Source organism: Rattus norvegicus, chromosome X, assembly GCF_036323735.1.
Source record: "Rattus norvegicus strain BN/NHsdMcwi chromosome X, GRCr8, whole genome shotgun sequence".
Classification (NCBI taxonomy): Eukaryota; Metazoa; Chordata; class Mammalia; order Rodentia; family Muridae; genus Rattus; species Rattus norvegicus.
Window position 1 is genome coordinate 1,635,717 of NC_086039.1, and position 10,926 is coordinate 1,646,642.

The 10,926-nt window shown below is 39.0% G+C and overlaps 1 long non-coding RNA gene across 1 annotated transcript in view; it reads right to left on the reverse strand.

Annotated features, from left to right (window-relative positions):
- Window positions 1-10,643, reverse strand: part of LOC134484065 (uncharacterized) — a 180,829-nt gene extending 170,186 nt beyond the window's left edge. Inside the window, exon 1 of the long non-coding RNA XR_010061410.1 lies at window positions 10,526-10,643. This is a non-coding gene — a long non-coding RNA (uncharacterized LOC134484065). The remainder of the gene's footprint in view (window positions 1-10,525) is intronic.
- Between the last annotated feature and the right edge of the window lie 283 nt (window positions 10,644-10,926).

A 10,926-nucleotide genomic window follows, 5' to 3' on the forward strand; every position in this document is an offset into this window, starting at 1 on the left:
GAGTTACTTGAGCATCTTGGGACAATATGGAATGTCCGTCATGCCCTTGTAAGGATTGGCAACTTTCCACAATTCCTTAGTCTTTTTTGAAAATTCCATGTCCCTTTGGGCAGATGGAGAAGGTGTGAGACGCACCTGAGTAGTAGTTCTAGCTTTTGGTGTCTCTTCGGCAGCAGAAGATGGCACAAGATCCCTTTTGGCAGAAGGGGGAAGGTTGAAACTGTCTCCCTTAGAGGAGAAATTTCTAAAGACTCCATCAAAAGGATAAAATCTTAACCCTTTGTTTCTAGAAACTCGATGCCTGTGGTCCAATTTGGTATACGGAGAATGTCAAGTATTTCTCCACAGAGTGGACATGTGAAATAAATCTAATTGGGTAGATGGGGATAGTTGTAAAGCATGCTGTTCAGATACAGTAGATCCTACGACATCCTTCTCACATGAGGAAGGTCTTAATGTATCGTGTATATATGTGGAAATCCTGACTGTGATGTCAGAATGGGGGGAATGTATTAGAGCTACCTCTGAGATGTGACCTCTCCTACAGAAACAGGGGCATATGTGAGAGGTCTGAGACTCTCCTGAGCAGATAAGGAGGTTCTAGACATCGTTGTGTAACTGTGTAAGTTCCAAGAAAAATTCCCTCTGCAGGAAAAATGGAAAGAGACTTTCATATTGAAGTATTGAAGTGTCAGGTTCCCTACCCTGCTTGATAGGCAAAACAGGTTCCAAGGCCCCTTCAGGAGATAAGGTAAAATTGAAAGGCTTTTAGGTATTTGGCAGGTGTTCTGGGTCAGTTTGTGGGTATAAAGAAGGACTGGAAACCCTTTGTGCATATTTGGAAGAGTGTGTAGCATCTTCTGTACTTGGGGAAGATGGCTGATCTTGAGGAGATTAAGAAGTTCCTATAGTCATCTGTGAAGTTTGCGGAGGTCATATCCATTCTTTCCACAAATGGAATCCAAGGAATCCCTTTCCTCAGATTTCAAGGATGCTACAGACACTGGTGTTTGCATATCATGTTCCCCTACTGCTCGTTCATATATGGTTGGATCCATAACCTTCTCTACATATGCAATGTGTCCTAGAAAATCTTTTGTACACGTGTTGCGTCCACAAGCCATTTCTAAATATGTGGCTGTGGGTAGAACTCCTTTTGTAGATGTTTCTTGTCCTGCAGTCTCTTTTTGAGATAGAGTACTACTCAGAGAATCATGCTCAGTTTTGGGAAATTCTAGCATCTCTGATGTACATGTGGAAAATTTTGGAGCCCCTCTTTTCAGGACAGAATGACATAGAGTCCCCTGAGGAGGAAGGGTATGTTTTATCTTCTCTGTACATTGTATCAATATGGAGTCTGCATGACTCATTGACAATGTGTTATGATAAACTTGTCTTTTTTGGTCCTGATGACAAGTCAGGAGGGTCCTTTTTGGTGGTAGAGGATATTTGAATATTTCTCTGTTTTATAGGGACATTGGAAGTACTGGGGGTGATGGTGAGGGTGCTAGATCATATTTTTTATGTGAAGAAGGCACAAGAGTTCCTTAGGTGGACTCACAATTTTCTAACATATCTTGTGTGGGTGTGGAACTCTCAAGAGCCCCTTCAAAAACTGGCAGTCATTCTTGATCTAATGGTGTACATGCAGAAAGTTTTGTCACTCCTCTTCTGTTGTGTGTGTTATGAGGTTGGCTTGAGAATTTGTGACTGTATTTTGCCCCCCTTGGATCATAAGTGATGATTTAAGTCCTTTTTTAATAGTAGAGGTCTTTGAAGTTCCTCTTGGATTAGTAGTGATTTCAGAAATCCCCGTTGTCAGCAGAATCAATTTTCAACTCATTTTACCCGAAGCAGATTGCAAAAGGCACTTTGGTGGAGATGGGGGACATCTTTGAGTGTCTTTGTGAGTGGACAAAGCTCTCTGCCAAGTTTTGGCAGTTGGCGAAGGTATTAAAGTCTCATGCAGAGAGTGGGCAGGACTTAATCCATTTGTGGAATATGGAAATCATTGAGATTACCTTTAAGAGAAGAAGATGTGCAGACCATTTTGTTTGATGGGGCTTGTTGTACCTCCCCTCGACCAGAGGGGTCTTCTCCAACACATTTGGAGGAGAATTGGAAAGACTGGAGACCTGCAGGATAGGGAATGAACATTTGAAACTCCTTTGGAAACTCTGTGAGACAGAAGAGTGGACAATACTGAGACCTCAGGGAAGGAGAGACTGCCACTTCCGCCCACTTGTTCCCACAGGCCTAGCCCAAGAGGAAAGTGCATAGTGCATCTGGACACATGTATATAGGAGCAGTCAAGCTGCAGGAGCCCTGCAGTCCAAACTGCAACTGGATCTGAACTGGTCCTAACAGCATCCTACTCCCAAATCTCGTGTGGTGTGGTCAGACTGAGACCATCAGAGGGACAGAAACCCCTGAGAATTCTGCTCACATTCCTGACTTAAAAAAAAAAAACACCCAGCTCCATCTGGGCCTCCTGTGCATAGGGACATAGGAGCAGTAGGGGCTGGACGTTTCTTCGTGCCTCTCATAAAGAACTGAAAGTCAGCCTGATTGATTCAGATTGGCTGTAAGCAAATAATTTTCTGTGCCTTGGAAAGGGTTTAAAATATTTTCATTAACTTTTGATATGAAATTAGTTAGGACTTTGAGAAAAGGGGGCAGAGAGGCCCTAGAACGTATGTATTTAATTTTTTTTTTTTTTTTTTTTGCTTTCTAGAGTCTAACTTCTTAAGTTGTTTGTACATTTTGAATATTACCCACTATCAGATAAAGGATTGGTAAAAATATTTTCCCAATCTGTTGGTTACAGCTTTGCCCAAATGATGGTGTCTTTTACCTTACAGAAGCTTTCGTGTTTTATTAGGTCCTATTTGTCAATTTGTGATCTTAGAGCCTACATCATTGGTGTTTTGTTCAGGAAACTTTCCCTGTGCCCATGTGTTCAAGACTCATCCCAACCTTTTCTTCTATTAGTTTGAGTGATTCTGGTTTGATGTGTAGGTCCTTGATTCACTTGTACTGAAGCTTTGTACATGGTCATAAAATTGGGATAATTTGCATTCTTGTACAAGCTGACTTTTAGTTGAACCAGCACTAATTGGAAAATGCTATGTATCTTCCTTTGGAAGGTTCTATCTCCTTTGCCAAATATCAAATTATAGGTGTGTGGGTTCATTTCTGGGTCTTCAATTCTATTCCACTAGTCCATCCATCTGTCTCTTTACAAATACCAAGCAGTTTTTATCACTATTGCTCTGTAAAACTGCTTGAGTTAAGGAGTGATGATTCCTCCAGAAGTTCTTTTATTGTTGAGGATAGTTATAGCTGTCCTGGCATTTTCTTATTCCAAATGAATTTGCAAATTGCTATTTCTATCTTTATTAAAGAATTCAGTTGGATTTTTGATGGATATTGCATTGCATTGAATGTGTACATTGCTATTGGGAAAATAGTCATCTTCCCTATATTAATCTTGTCAATCTATGAGCAAGGAAGCTCTTTCTATCTTCTGAGATCTTTCTCAATTTCTTTCTTCAGATACTTGAACTTCTTGTCATACAGATAATTCACCTGCTTGGTTAATCTCACACCAAGATATTTTACATTATTTGGGACTATTGTGAAGTGTGTGGTTTCATTATTTTCTTTCTTAGCCTGTTTATCCATTGAGGAGAGGAAGGGTCCTGGTATGTTTGAGTTAATTTTATAACCTGACACATTATTGAAGTTGTTTATCAGGTTAAGAAGTTCTCTGGTAAACTTTTGGGGTCAATAAGTGTATACACCTCATCTGGCAAGGAAGACACAACATTGTCGGATTCTTCTCTACAGCCTTTATGGCAATACCACCTCTTTGGTGATACAGGGACCTCTAACAGCAAAAGCACTTGCCTTCTATACACAACAGGCTGTGGCTATGCTAATTGTCCTTCAGGGATTGGCGGAGAATGAATCACCCCACTATCACCCCTGCTACTTTTCCTTCAGGTATTGGCGGCGCATGAATTCCTCATTAGCTTATTACCATCCCGTCAAACTGATGCCAGGGGCAAAACCCGCACATGTGCAGTATCTTTGGTCACAAGAGGAGGGCGCCGGATCACCTAATTACCCTACACCAACCCTGGCAAGGAGACAAGCCTGTGCATATGCAATAAATCGTTTACTTCCAGACGGGACTGGATTTCGGCACCATTTATGCTTTACCTCAATGCTCCCTACACTGAAGTGTTGTTGAATTTTGTCAAATGCTTTCTCAGCATCTAATGAAATGACCATGTGTCCTTATCTTTGAGTTTGTTTATATGTCACATAGCATTGACGGTTTTCTGTATATGGAAACATCTCTGCATCCCTGATCATGATGGATGATTGTTTTTTAGATTCGGTTCACAAGAATTATATTGAGTATTTTTGTGTCAATATTCATAGAGGAAATTGGTCTGAAGTTCTTTTTCTTTGTTGGATCTTTGTGTGGTTTAGGCAGTTAACATGATCTACCTGTGTCTCTCAGGAAATATCTATATCTGGTTGCTTGCAGAATTTACTTTTTAGATACATCAATCTTATCTAGTTTTGGTGGCAGAGGTATATATATATATATATATATATATATATATATATATATATATATATATACATGTATATACTTTTGATGGCTCCTACAGCTATGTGGTTAGATGGAAGTGTAACATGGATTCTGCGCAACTAGTTCAAGAATGTAGAGTTGAGAATTGACACAAATAGAATCCCTCTCGTCTTATGTTTCTACTGAAATTGAGGTTATACTGGTCCTCAAGCCATTCTTATTTCTACCCATCTTCTCTTATCTTATGTTTGGCCTTCAGAGACAATGATGGTAAAACATCCGACCCTCCAGTCTAGCAATGGGGACACAGGAAGATAGATAGTGTAGTACTGATTCCAAATAGTGCTAAAAATGTGATTTCTATAGTCATTTTGTCCTTTGCTTTGATGAAAATGGAATTAGAAACAATTTTTGAGTACACATACAGGAATATTAAAGTCTCTTTTCAAGGAATGTACAATGAGAAAGTGAAATACAATATTCATTCAATTAAGGTCTGTAGGCAAAATACTGGACTTTGGGAAATAGAGAAAACCTGGGATACTGAACTGTAAGTCGCAGGAATGTACCTGGGAATAAAATATTATCTCGAAGAGTTTCCTCCACTCTATGTTCCTAAATCTTTTCTTGCCATGCTAAGCACCTGACTAACTTTGTTCATTCAGAGCATGTACCCACTAATGAAGCAAAGGGAAGTCTCTACCTTTAGAGAGATTAGTATGTAAAGGTTTCCACTGTGTCACAGGAGAAACTTCTGGAAATGGCACCCTCAAATATGGTCATTGCAAGGGAAGCTGTTTAGTAGGTAGGCTATGGCAATTCTCAGTGACATCATCATTAGTCCTCCCTGAAAAATCTCTTGTATCCTGGAGAGCCCAAGCTTCTTCTGTGATGTCACAAGTGTTGTCATGACTGCAACTGCCTCTCAGATTCTCCTTCAGTACCTCTAGGGTTTACAAATTGGCAACTAATCGGGGGTAAACAGCCATTTGGGAGGGAGAACACAAAGGATGAAGTGACCAGACATGGGGAGTAGGAAGCTAGCCTTCTGTCTTGGTATAAAAAAAGGAAGGAATACATGGTCAATGGGTAAGCTCTTTAAGTATTGTGTAGGGGTTGAGTAGGTTCACTGAAGAGATAACATTTATCTGAGCTTCACACTTATGGGAATCAGGAGCTGGGAGCCTCTCAGAAGCATCTGGACTTTCCTGCTTGTTATTTTTCTTGGGAGTCAGACAGTTTATGTATTTCATTTCTTTATCCCAAATGTCAGGTTTTGGTAGGGCACTCTAGTTTTTCCAAGGAGCTCATAGCTTTTATCCTTTTGCTAAGAAGGAAAGGTCCTAAAGAAGAAAGTAAAGCAAGTATTTTGTCCTCAGCACAGAGTAAACTCCTGCATGCATTGGATTCTAATAATGAAGTTCGTGTCTGACACGGAGATGTGGGAAGGAGAAGTGCTTTTAGATGAAACTTAATCATATCAGTCTTTCCACTTGTATTACTCTGAATACCATTCCATGACAGTGACCCCTTAAAATACTGAATCAATTGGTGTGATTAGCTGGCAGATTTATTTTCTTTTATTTCTATCATTTTTTTTTAGTTTTTAAACAAATTTTATTGCTTTTTTAATTGGATATTTCTAAATTTACATTTAAAATATTATTTCTTTTCCCAGTTTTCAGACTATATGATTCCTTACCGGTCCCCTTACCCTTTTCCTATAACCACCCTTACTGCCCCTGGACATTTACTTTACCGGGAGCCAAACCTAGGCAGGACCAAGGGTTCTCCTTCCATTGTTGTCCAACAAGGTCATCCTCTACAACATACGTAGTTGGAGACATAAATATGTTCATGTACATTTTTTGAACATTGGTCTACTACCAGAAAGATCTGCTTCATTAGCATTCTTGTTCTTAAGGGGTGGAAAGCACCTTCACCTCTTCTAATCCTTTCTCAAAATCTACCAACAAGAAGTCCATTTTCAGTTCACTTTTTGTCCAATAGGGTTCATGTTGTGGTTTGCCCTGAAGTTATCTGTGTTTGATACTAATTCCAATGCCCCAAGGTCAGCTGCATAGTCCTGTACTCAGGACTCAGGTTACTTCACCAGAACCACCTGCCTATTGAATTTGTGAAGTATATGTGAGTGGCAGGAACAGGATAGAAGGAGGGTTGTCATGGGAGGAGAAGGAAGAATGGGCGGGAGAGAAGTTTGAAAGAAGAGGAGAAGACTAGAGGAAAAAGGAGAGAAAGGAAGATGACAGAGTGAGAAGCCATGGTAAGTGAATCGAAGATTTTGCTCTGTGTATTTACATGTTATTATTAATGTTCCTAAGGGATGGATGGTACCCAGATTTGTATGTTTAAGTGGGCAATTATATCTATTCTACTAGATCAAAGATTATTGTGTTGTGTGTTTTTTATGTGAGGGTTTGTGTATAGGAAAGTGTGTGGTGGCAAAAAACACTGTGCAGCCGAGGAGTGGGAATGTGTTTCCTCCAAGATATCTAGCAGCGAATTTCAGACATATTGGTGCCAGAGTTAGCAGGGTAACAGGAAATTTTACTTTTTTATTTTCATATTTTTACAAAACACATTCTTTTCTGTATATAATATGCTCTAGCTGTGTCTCTCAAGAAATATTGGGGTTGGGGATTTAGCTCAGTGGTAGAGAGCTTGCCTAGGAAGCGCAAGGCCCTGGGTTCGGTCCCCAGCTCCAAAAAAAAAAAAAAAAAAAAAAAAGAAATATCTATATCTGTTGCCTGGCAGAATGCACTTCTTAGCGTCATCAATCTTATCTAATCTTATCTTATATATATATATCCTTTGCGTGGCTCCTGCCGCTACGTGGATAAGTAGAATTTTCACATGGATTGTGCTTAACTAGGTCAAGAATGTAGAATCCACAAAGGACAATGTCAAATAGACTCCCTACTTTTCTTATGAACATATTGAAGTTGAGGTTTCCCTGGACCTCAAGCCATTCCTCTCCCTGTCCTTCTTGTATCTTATTATTCCAGAAGAATGAATAATTGTAGAACAACCGCAAACCTCAAGTCTGGCCACGGGAACACAGTAAGGTAGATAATGCAGAACTGATATCAAATGGGACTAGAGAATCGAATTCTATAGTCCATGTTGTCCTTTGCTTGACTGATCCCTGATAATTTTGGGATAAATTAAGGATTTGGGGGTTTATCATTTCAAGTAGGTACACAATATTTACACTCTTATACTCATTCTATAGCTAGGCCACATTTGTTGCCAAAATCATTCCAGAAAATGGAATTGGAAAAAAAAAGTTTTGAGTACACATTCAGCAATATTTATAAAGTCCCATATCGAGGAATGTACAATACGAAAGTGAAATAAAATATACATTCAATTGAAGGTCTGTAGGGAAAATACTGGCCTTTGGGAAACGGAGAAAACCTACAAAATTGAACTGTATTTCACAAAATGTACCTGGTTATAAAATTAATATCCAGAAGAATCTCCTCCACTCCATGTTACAAGATCTTTTCTACCAATTCCAGGACCTTGCCTAAATTTTCCCGTTCAGAGCATGTATCCACTAATAATGCAAAGGGAAATCTCTAGCTTTAGAGAGATGGAGTAAATGTTTCCACTGAATCATAGGAGACAAACCAGGAAAGGGCACCCTCAACTCTGGTCAATGTAAAGAAAACTATTTAGCAGGGAGACAAGGGCAGTTTTCAGTGACATCATCATTAGGCCCTGCCTGAAAAATCTCTTGTAACCTGGAGAGCTTTGTCTTCTTCTGTGATGTCACAAGTGTTGTCATGACTGCATCTGCTTCTCAGGTATTCCTTCAGTACCTCTAGAGTTTAGTGAATGGCATCCATTTCAGAGTAAACAGCCATTTGGGAGTGAGAACAAAGAGGATGAAGAGATCAGATATGGAGATAAGGAAGCTTCCCTTCTGTTTTGCTCTAAAAAAAGGAAGAAATATGTGTGCTTCTGAAAGCTCAGTGACTCCTTGGTACGGGTTGAGTGATATTTCTGAACAGATAGCACTGATCTGAGTCTTCCACAAATGGGAATCAGGATTTGGGGTCCTCTCAGAAGCATCTGGACTTCCCTGTTCTTATGGGTCCTGGAAATCAGAGAGTTTATATCATTCATATATATCAAAAGCCAAGTGATGGGAAGGGCACAGTTGTTTTCCTGAGAGCATATGGCCTTAATTCTTTTTGACAAGAAGAGAAAGGACCTAAGGAAGAAAGGAAGGACAAGTATTGTGTCCCTAGCTCAGAGTAAACTCCTCCATGCTTTAGATATCTATTGTGCAGTTTGTGTCTGATACAGATATCTGGGAGAGAGAAGTGTTTCTAGTTGAGTCTTCACCATCCTAGTCTTTCCACTATTATATCTGTAACTACCATACCCTGACAGTGATCCATTAGATTTCTGAGTCAACATCTGTGTTTGTGTTTGGCTGTCAGTTTTCTTTTCATTTATTTCTTATATTTTTTTTTATTTTTACAAATTTTATTTGTTTTTTTAAACAAATAAATATGTACATTTACATTTAAAATATTATTTCTTTCAAGAGTTTACTACCATAAGATACCTAACTGGTCCCTCTCCTGTTCTTCTATAAACTACCTTACTGTCCTTTCACATTTATTTTAACTTTGAGTCAAACCAAGGGAAGGACCAAGGCCTTCTACTTCCATTGGTGCCCAAAAAGCCATCCTCTGCTACATATGCAGTTGGATTCATAGGTCTGTCCAAGTACAGATTTTGAATATTGGTTTAGTACCAGAAAGCTCTGGTTCATTAGCATTTTTTTTCTTTCGGTGTTGAAAGCTCCTTCAGCTCTTGTTATTCTTTCTCAGAATCTACCAACAAGAGGTCCATTTCAGTTCACCTGTTTGCCACTAGCATTCTATTCTTTATTTGAAATGCTCTAGCTGTTTCTCTCAGGACATATGTATATCAGTTTCCTGGCCAATAGCAATAGCACTACTTAGCTTCATCACTCTTATCTAGTTTTGGTGTCTGAAAAGAAAAAAAAAATATATATATATATATATATATATATATATATATATATATATATATATATATGGTGGTTAGGTGGAATGTCAACATGGATTCTGTGCAACTATGTAAAGATGTAGAAATTGTAGAAATTACTAATGTCAATGTCTAATAGACTCACTCCTATACTTATGAAGGTATTGAAGTTGAGGTTTCACTGTCCCTCAGGCCTTCCTTTTCCTGCCCATACCCCTGTTTCTTTTATTTGGCCTTTAAAAGAATCATGGTAACACATCTAAAACTTTCAAGGCTGGCCATGGGACCACAGGAAGGTACATAATGTAGTACAGTTATCAAATTTGATTAGAGAACCGAAATGTATAGTCCATGTGGTCCTTTGCTTTATTGATGTATGGATATCTTTGGATAAAATAAGGATTTGGGAGTTTATCATTTGAAGTAAGTACACAGTATTCACACTATTATACTCACTCTATAGCCGGGCCACATTTGTTTCCAATATCATAGCAGAAAATGGAATTGGAAAACAGTAATTTAGAGTACACATTCAGAAATATTTATAAAGTCCCCTATCAAGGAATGTACAATAAGAAAGTGAAATACAATATTCATTCACCTAAAGGTCTATAGCGAAAATACTGGCCATTATAAAACAGAGAAAACCTAGAAAATGGAACTGTATGTCACAGGAATGGACATGGGAATAAAAATATTATCCAGAAGAATCTCCTACACTCCCAAGTTCCTACATCATTACTACCCATGTCAGGACCCTGACTAACTTCCTCCATTCAGAGCATGTAACCACTGTCGAAGCAAAGAGAAGACCCTAGCTTTAGAGAGATGGAGTACATAAAGGTTTCCCCTATGTCACGGGAGACATACCTGGAAAGGCACTCTTGAAACTGGTCAATGTAAAGAAAGCTGTTTACAGGTAGGCCAGGGCAGTTCTCAGAGACATTCATCATTAGGCCCTCCATGAAAAATCTCTTGTATCCTGGAGAGCCCTAGCTTCTCCTGTGATGTCACAAGTGTCTGCAAATGCCTCTTGGATATTCCTTCAGTGCCTATAAGGTTTACTAATTCTCCTGTAGTTCAGAGGAAATATCAATTTGGGAGTGAGAACAAAGAATATGAAAAGCTCAGAGATGGGGAGAACAAAGATGGTCTTCTTTCTTGGTATAAAACAAAGGAAGAAATATGTTGACCCCGGGAAATCTCACTGACTCTTTGCTAGGAGTTGAGTAGGTATGTTGAAGAAATACAATTGATCTGACCCTTCCACA